Genomic DNA, 9,902 nt, shown 5'->3' on the forward strand with positions numbered 1-9,902 from the left:
TGGTGTTGTGAGGATGGGATGATAGTGTGTACCCCAAAAGCTCAAGGCTAGGTTTATTCTGCACTTGAATCAGCAACACCTGCTTGATAGCCCTTCTCCCAAGTGAAGGGAACGTGCCTTGTTGTGCCACTTTAGCAGGAAACATCAAAGTATATATAAGCCCCTGTGTTTGGCCATTGCTTTGCTCTCAGATCATTCTGGATGTTGGCAGGCTGCATCACCTTTAAGTCACCTGGAACACTGTAATGCTTGGCTCTGGCAAGTTGGATGCTCTTACATTTTAGATAAATAAAGCTCCTTTATGACAACCTTGGACTGGGCTTGCTTCTTTGGAACCGAAAGAACCTCCAACCCACAGCCAGAGCAGACTGGGCCATTGAGCAGCCTGGGCTACAGATCCATTACCATGACAGAATAACGTTGGCAGAGCAAGAATTACTGCATGAGGGTGATTGTGGCAATTTCATCTCTGTGGGATGCCCGGATCCTGTAAGGCAGCGATTTTCAGCCTTTATCATCTCATGGCACGCTGACTAAAATTGTCAAGGCACATCACTGGTTTTTTGACAATTGACAAGGCACACAGCACTGACAGCAGGGGCTGTCTAATTAACAAATGATCCTCCTCCCCCAAACTCTTCTGGCACACTGGCAAACCATCTGGGGCACACCAGTGCACCATGGCACAGTGGTTGAAAATGGCTGCTGTAAGGTTTGCTGAAGCCACTCAGAACCGAGGAGAATGAGTAATATTCTGAACAGGGAGAGAAAGAGAGCAAGCCAAGACATGAAACTTTAAGACATCTAGTCTGGGACGCAGAGAAATATGCCACCTCATAGGTCAGGTGCATCAGATGGTACAGACTGCAGCAGTCAGTCTTTTTGGGAGACAGTTGGTCTGCCCACATCATGCTGCTGCCTTACTCACTGGTGGCTGCCAGTATGTTTACAAGTCCAATTCAAGGTGCTGCTTTAAGATCTTCAAAACCTGAAATGGATCCTGGATTCATCCACAGCCACCTTCCACACAGATCTGTCTCGGCACCGTATTTAGCCTGGGCAGAGGTGCAGCCGATAGAGACAGGAGACGGGGCTTTCTCAGTGGTGGTGCCAAGGCTGTGGAGTTTCCTTCCTAAGGAAGGACTGGTTGACGAGTCACTGCCTGTTTTTACATGAGCCATGAAAACTCAGCTATTCCATTAAGCATTCCAATTCAGAAGAGGTTAGAGACTCCTGCTCAGCTGGAAAAATACCCTAGTCAGATCTTTTTGAGGCAAGAGTTTTGAGAACAGAGTCAATTTCATCCCACATCAATGACAGGGCAATTTTCTACAGCTGGGGTAAAATAACCCCAACCCCCCCCCAAAGAAAACCATATCCGTCTCCAATAGGCATGCACTAGAAAGGCTGAGAACGGAGCTCAGTGTCCACTTGCAGTAGGGGTGGTCTTTCAGAAATCAACGGGAGATGCAGTAGGGGCCCCTTTCTGCTGGGCGAAGTAAAACTGATTTTTAATTTTTTACATCTTGATTTAAATGTGCACTGTAGGCTGCCAGGATCCAAGCAGAAGATGGGAAACAGCCAAATCCTATCCAGTTTTCCAGGGTCGGTGCAACTGTGCCAATGGGGCATGCACTGCATCCTGTGGCGGGGCAGCAGTCACAGAGGCCTCCTTAAGGTATGGGAACATTCGTTCCCTTATCTTGGGGCTGCATTGTGGTTGCACCAGTGCTGGAAAATTGGATAGGATTGGGCCCAAAGTCTCCTATGCCACTGACAGAATGCCAGCATGGCACAGCAAACAGGGCACTAGGCTAGAATCCGGGAGGCCTTTTTGAGCCACTAACAGCTGAACTTACCTCAAAAGGTTATTGTGAGGATAAGATGGAGTACGGATAGAGAACCATGTATACTGCCCTGAGCTTCTCGGGTAGTGGAAGTAGTAGATGACCAGATGAAAACCCTGAGACACGGACCAGAATTCTGGAGCATCGGTCACTCATGTGCAACTAATAGTCACGCAGATCCTACTGCCATATTTGGATATACACATGAAATCAGGCAGTCCAAAATGGCAGGAACTTAAACAAGGGGAATTGAAGGAAGCTGAAGGATACCCTTTGAGGCTTCTGTTTTTTCAAACAGGTGAGGGATGGAAGATGAGGAGGACCCAAACAAACAATGCTTGAGCACTGGAAGGATCCCAGCATGAACTGCTCTTTTAAGCACACCTGTGTACTGGGGGAAAGGAGGAGGACAGGTGACTGCTGGTTACTGCTGACATTGCAGACCACATTTTGGAGCACCAAGTCTTGGGGGGAGGGACTCGCTAAATGAGGGCTGTTTCCTATAGAGGGAATGGTGGGGGGGAAACTTGCACAATTGCTCTGAGAAAAAAACTCTATACCCAGTGGGACTTCCTACACAGTAAAGGGTAGCGCTGTCAGTCTGTATGGTAGGAAAAAAAACCACACTGAATTTGAGTGCAAAAAATAAATATAAAATTTATTAAAACACCCACAATAGTTTAAAGATATCAGGAATAATACATTTCACAAACCAGCTGGTTGTGTAACATAATAAAATACAAATTAAAAAAAAAAAAAAAGAAGGATCCATACTTGCAATTTTTTAGGCTTCCTAAAAATAAATTTGCAGAAACACTGAAGGAAAAAAAAGTGTAAGAAAAAATACAGACAAAAATGGGGGAAATTATACAAAATAAAATTATCAGCATAAATTTACTGTACTAAGGATATCTACAGTTTAATACACGAGTCCTATTGCCTTGAGACATTGTAAAATCTACCATTTGTCAACCAACCCCGATAAAACTTCATTTCAAGTAGCCACAAATCACAGGAATCTTCAAGTGTGGTCCACAAGCCGGCCTCCTCTGGAGGTCTCATTTGCCAAATGTGAAGTCAAAGAGACAAGAAATCAAAGACATTGAGAAGCTAGCCTGCCAAATCCAACCTGGTTTTTGTTTTCCTCATTTCTCTTAAATTAAAAAAGATGCATTTAAAAGACAGTTCTATACCTATATTTTTGTTTCACACACAAAAAAAGCATTAAAAAATAAATGCCAAAAGCCAGCAAGACAATACACATTTTCAAGATTGAATAGCAGTGAATAACCCTCAAACAATGGGTACCAGAAACAAAGAGAGAGAGAAAAGGATGGCAAACAGAAGTCACTTGTAAAAAAATCCCTGATAATGGCCAGTTTGCTTTACTATTCTTAGGCAGAGAGAGAGAGCGCGAAAGAAAGAAAGAAAGAAAGAAAGAAAGAAAGAAAGAAAGAAAGAAAGAAAGAAAGAAAGAAAGAAAGAAAGAAAGAACACAAAAATACAGTGCTAAAAATGCTTGCAATGCAGGCAAAACATGCACTGCATTCCACAGGGTTTTGCCTCTGTTTGGAACATGAAAGTTAGCTAGCCAGAAGGTCGGTCTTAGAAGGTATTAGGCAGTATCACTCAGCACACACACTTGAGGCTCTGACCCACTCAAGCACCAAAAAGCACCATCCTTAACCCGTGGTATGGGTTGTGCCCCAAGAATCTGTCCAAGTCCAGGAATCTGTTCCTGCCGTCTTTCCGCCTCATGAAACAAGATCTCCCCAAAGTAGCATCCCTTTTACATTGGCTGAAGACAAAGCCAGGATCCTGCCATTCCAAGAGTAAAAACTGTTGGAAATTTGGTAAGATGTGCAGCAAGGAGAACCTGAGACCATCCCCCCCCCCCCACTCATCGCTGCGGATTTCAACTCAGACATGCCCAAACAACTGCCATTTTATTTTCAAAAGCTGTTTGGTCATGACTTCTCCTCTGGAGGTACTTTGGGAAATCAGGGCGGACTGAAATGGGTATGCCCAGTTCATCCCCTCTGCAATGATTCTGCTTGTTTACCCCTTGAGCCGTTTCTTTTGACAGTGAGAAGTTGCCCAAGAATAGAGTGAAAAAGGCCGTACAGTTTCTAAAATGTCAAGTACAGTGTTGAAATAATAAAATGCATACCCTTGTTTCTAATATTTGTATCCATTCCATTAGCTATAACTGAATCACAGGTTGCCACAATACTCTGGTTATTTTTTTCTTTTTTGAGGTATTTTCTGTATGTATTGTGATAACAGCAAGCTTATTATATGATGAACCCCTGGCTTCTATACACATTTATAATAAGTCTTGTGAACTGATCCCCCCCCCGCAAAGAGAGAGAGAGAGAGAGAGAAAGAAAGAAAGAGAGAAAATAAATAGCACCAAAAAGAGTATTCTGTAAAACTTTCAGACACATCTACTCACAAATAGTGATACACAAAGAAAAAAAAATCATAAAGTAGCAGAATGAAGCAGGCATCTTAGACCTTAGGTCTAAGGTCAGCAAAGCCTTATGTGGTCAGATCCTGATCTCCCCCCACCCACCCACCCCCCAGCCTTCCTACAGGCTGGGCCCATATTAAGTACTGACATCTATAGAATAAACCTGTGTTACGCTGAGATGCAAATATGGTCCAAGAAGGACTTTTCCCTGGATAAGGAAAGCAGACCTTGAGCCCTACAGGACTATGTTATAACTTTTTGCTGTTAACAAGAAAAGCAAACCAGTCTGAGAAGGACAACTGGTTTGCTCTCACAAATAGCTGCTCTGCTTGGAGTAACCTTGAAACTTTGAATCAGCACCTGTCATTGTTGCATAATAATGACCAATACACAAGGGTTGTGGGTTGTTGCACCTTGCACACTTGCTTAAACTAGCACAAGTGTTAGTTAACTCTGAGTACAGTTTGTAGTACCTTATTTTCCACCGGCTTGAAGAAAGTTAAAGAAGAGAACATGTTTTCCTTTTACTCATTCACAGTCCAGTTTGTCGTGGCTTGATCCCATAAGCCCTTTGCACCAACTTTTGCCAGCACACAGCCCCATCTAGGGAAGGTCTGGCAGGACTAGTGGAATGAGTAAAAAGATAAACAGTCACATCGCATCCTGAGCCCATCCACCTGTGGATCTAGCCCTAGGATGCCGACAGCAGTTGTTTACACCACAGCAACCTCGTCTGGGTCAACATCAGTGTAAATGAGTTGGAAATTATCTAGCTGTCCATTACAGTCCCAAGATGTAGGCTTCAGAAGTCATTTCTACAAATATTTAAAATGCTGAAATTGTCTATTCTCAGTTAATTGTATAGTTAGTTCTATGGTCAGACATATACAGTAGCACCTTAGCACAATGGAATATGGCAACAGAACAAAACTTGTTTTAAAAAAGAAAAAGAATGGCCAAATAGCACCATTTCATTGAAAGTTTCAGCTGACACAAATTTGCCTTCCAGGCTACAAAGCACACTCGGATATTGAACACATTAACTGAAGCACATAGCTGAAGTCTCTTTGTTCATGTCATCTCTGTCAACTGTGAGGTACGACAACAGAAAAGGGATCCACATCCTCTGGTCCACTGGGATCTAAAGTCTCTGCTTTAGACATCAGTGGGGTTGGCTTTCAGTACTGCCTGCTAATCACAGTTTCAGACTCTGCTCGCAACCTCACAAGTGACAATCTCCAGCTCTATATGGAAAATCTCTAGTTTTTCCCACAGTGGCAAACTCAACCTCACATCAGTAAAAACAGTTTCAAGAGCCTCCAGTTTCTTTGCATCTCTACTGCTGGCCTTTGTGTATTTTCTGAGTAAACAGTTATTGTTGACCATCATAGGAGATTCAGTGCCCAAAGGCAGAGTCTGTTTACACATGTACATGTAAACGCACATGTACACGCACCTGTACACGCACTCCTATATCCGACAGCCAAGCCAAACATTCCAGGTGAAGAGACAAGAGATCATTTAAGAACATGAGCTCCAGAGACCCAACTCTTCTTTCAGCGAAGATCATGAGAATTTGCTAACGTCTTCCACTGAAACAAACCCTTTGACAAGATTTTTCTAGGGATAATGGACTAATCTGTGGTTTTAGCACCATGTGTTGGGTTGGGTTTGGTGGTGGTGGTGGTCAATGTGCTTCAAATCTCTACTCCAAAAAAAAAAAAATCTTAATAAATTCATCACTATAGTTCAGACAAGCGTGTTTTGCCTTTTCCGCTCGAAAGACACAGGTTGGGGCCAGAATGTATCACTTTTGCAGAGGTCCAAATGTCGTCCAGGTGCCTGACTGACCCTGGCCTCGTACAGGTCATTACAGGATTTCCAGTGGATGCACAAACACCAGACGCATGGCTCTAAGAAGCAAATAGCAGGAGTGGGACTACTAAGGTTCTAGACTGAAGGGGACTCCCACAGCAGCACACCCATGTCTCTCAATTGCCACTGTTCTGGAGCACACCAGCACCACCCCAAGGGTTTCAGGATGGCTGGGACAACTTTTGAACCCTTTGGGTTCCATTTCAAAACACAACTAGAAACACAAATGCTTCCGAGTCACACCACTATGGTTTTCTAAACACCTCGACTGCAACACGGAAACTGCTATTTTCCAGATGTATCCAGAAAAACAACACCCATGAAAAACAGACCTCCAGCAACAAGCTGTGCATAGTTGTACTTTTCTCAAATGTCTGAAGAACGGTAATAATCTTTCTTTCCATAACTGAGATTTGAGGTAGGTTATATATGTAGCACAAAACAACCTCAGACTGCAGCCGACTTGCTGTTACACACTAAAAAACCCAAGAATTTATCTGGGAAGTAGAGAGCCAGGAGTCTTGCCTTTACTTTTTACAGCCTTATTTTGAGCATATATATATGCTCAATTCCAACAGTTGCTATTGATTTAATACTGACATTGCCAGAATTCGGCTGCGGGGGGAGGGGGGGCTTGCCTCATATCTTCAGCACAGTTAACCACTTACAAGCACCCAGCAAAGTGGGCAAGAGAACCAGATTAAAAAACAACAACAACAACATCAAAGCACTATTCTTAGGCCTGAGCTTTTGGGTGCAACGTGAAAACAGAGTCTAAGCTGAAGCTGATGCGAATTTTGCCTGAGATCCTCAATTTCAGTCTGGAGCAACCAGTAGCATAGTTAAAGGGGGTGCAGAGCACTAAGTTTTGTAGGTAGCCTCACTGCAGTGCATGGGCGCCTGCCCTTCAGAGTCAGGCATATGCCTCTGTTTTGCTCCCCCAGCCTGGAACGGTTCTGGAGGGGAGGAGGAAGGGCCCCTTGCACGCTATGGTGAGGCTACCTGCAAAACTTAGTGCTCTGCACCCCTTCTAGCTATGTCACCGGGACCAGCAGCTCCATGTAAATAACTTTGGACTTACTGGGGTGAGGGAGGATCACAATTTGGTCCTTTGGATTATTTGTATAAGTGCGACAAGTAAAGGATCTGGCCCTGAAAATGTTTTTCCTCTATTCCTATTGTGAAGCGCAATGTAAACAAACAAGGTCAACATGGAAATACGTGTGAATCTTATTGGGTTTCACCTCCTGACTCTGACAGCACCTGGTTTCTAAGAGACCCCAAACAGGACATTTAAAACTTGCTTCTACAAAATGTCTTTCTTCCCCAGAAAGGCACCATCTCCAGACCAGAGAGCTCTAACCCCCAGGCTAGAACATGTCACAGTTGGATTGTTCTACAAAGCTACGAAGACAGAAACTTAAAAGCCAGCAGGATCCCAACAGGTCAGATGTGCAAGTCACATTCTCCAAAATGCATCCCTTCCCTCCCCACACATCTCACAACTGCTTGAGATGGTTCTAAAGGAACCTAATGAAGCTTCCAAGGCACCCCCTGCGACAAATGCAGAACAGGGAAGTCAAATGAAACACAAATGAGGAACTGACAGAAGCAAAACAAACAAAAATCTTTTTTGGACAAAATTTAGATCCACTTTTTTTCCCCCATAATGCAATGGGTCGGGGCATATCCCACATCTGTCCACAGCAAAGAGGCCTCAGAAAGGCTTGGGTGGCAGGTCCGGTGGTAATTTGACTGAGGGCTGACTGACATGTTCTGGTAGAGAACTCCCAGGACTGCAGATGGGGGAATCACATTTTGCAATACTCCCCAACACTTCAAGACAAACACAACCTTCTTGCATGAAGAAAGCTAGCATAACAATGAGAGAGTGAGGCTAGCACCTTTTCCATTAGGGAGCAGGTTTCGACATACAGGAAGCTTTTAAAAAAGGGGGGAGTTCTCCAAATGATGACCCCTCACCAACACTGTGAAGTGGTACTACTTAGGTTGTACTACATGATTTTGCAGAGCATGTTGCTTAGCCGTTTCCACCAGCAGAGGGAGAGATTCCAAGAGGTTTGGTGTCACCACTGTCCTGGGACACCCAGAACATTCTGTTGCAACGGACCTGACTCGGAACAATTCTTACAACTGGGGCATGTTCATGGGGATGTATACGAAATAATCAATAATCACTGATCGATTTTCCTTGCCAGATATAAGCAACTTTACAGAATACAGTTTAAAAAAAATTAAGGACGGAAAATCATGTTAAATATTCTGTCTCTATTTACAATTTCTCCCACAATAATCTGCTTTAAAACATACTGCTCTTCAAGTTATTGGGTAACTTTTTCTTTTAAATCTTGGTGAAAGTGCTTTTTAAAAAAATTCTCTCTCTATTTACAGTTTAAAATCAGAACCACGTCAAACACTCAGGATATTGTATAGCGATCCCAGTGTTCTTGGTGTTTTTTTTTCCCTGTGCAAGCAGCACAAGGGTTGAGAAGTTTTGCTAGTAAACAAATGCTATGTACAGGTTTTAATTTGTAAGCCGTCTTTTCTCAAAAGGCACCTGTTAAGTGCAGAGGGTGACCAAGTACTGTGATCCAGTCTCAGATCGCCAACAGGTTTGATCTTCTGGCCTACTGCACCACTGAGAAACCACGCACACTTGGGCTGAGCACAGCCACCTAAGGGTCCACTCTTCAAGTTCTCCTATAGAAAGACCCACAGAAAAAAGCAGCAACAAACTCCTACCTATCGCTGCAAGAGTTGCCACCACCCAAACTGAAAATGGTACCCACCTTCAGGATGCAGAGATTTTGAAGGTGCTGCCTCTGGGGTTGGAAGCTTCCATTCCTAACTACTACAGAAGTCAACAGGGACTATTCCCAGTGGATTAAAAGGGAGCACCTACAGTCCAGTACCAACTTCATCATTTAGCTCAACGTTTTCCCGTAAAAGATGAAATTCTCCAATATGGAGGGGACTCACACACCAGGTCCTTCCTACAAGCATCCTGTTACTCACTGCATCTCATTAAGGTGAGCAACTGACACAAAGTGAATGAGATTCCCATACTGGTTTCGAAATGGTTTAAGCAGTACGAGAGTTGTGCATTGGAGTGAATTCCATCCTGGTTTAAGAGGAGGGTTGCCCCATTATCATTTTAGCTACCCAACACTTCTTGACAAGGGGAAGGCCAGGCTATGGAAGAGTTTAGCCACTTACAGAAATCAGCTGTACTTAAGACAACTTGCATGATTGACAAGGGAGGATAGGCTTTTTAAAAAAAAAAACTCTGATTCACAACTGTTTAAAGCACCATGTTGCAATCATCCCATAATTGTTGATTTCCTCCCTCCCTTTAAAAAAAAAACCCAAAATGGCACCAAACATTGAAAAAGCTGCTGATTTCATTTTTTTCATTTGAAAATGTCCATTTGAAGGGGTGGAGGGGGGGAATGGACATTTTCATTTGGTAAGCATTTGGTAAGCATGCACCAGTGGAAATGCAGCACAAAGGAGATCTAACAAGTCCTTTCTTATTGGACTCGGCACCAGAAATGATAAAAACAGATAACAACCCTGTCCCCCACCAGACTCTGCAAGAGGTTTTGGGGGTTGGTTTCTTAAAGATACAGTGAAGTTAGAATGATTGGTTACACTGTATATCACAGCAAGAACATCAAAATTGCCCA

Source organism: Tiliqua scincoides, chromosome 11, assembly GCF_035046505.1.
Source record: "Tiliqua scincoides isolate rTilSci1 chromosome 11, rTilSci1.hap2, whole genome shotgun sequence".
Classification (NCBI taxonomy): Eukaryota; Metazoa; Chordata; class Lepidosauria; order Squamata; family Scincidae; genus Tiliqua; species Tiliqua scincoides.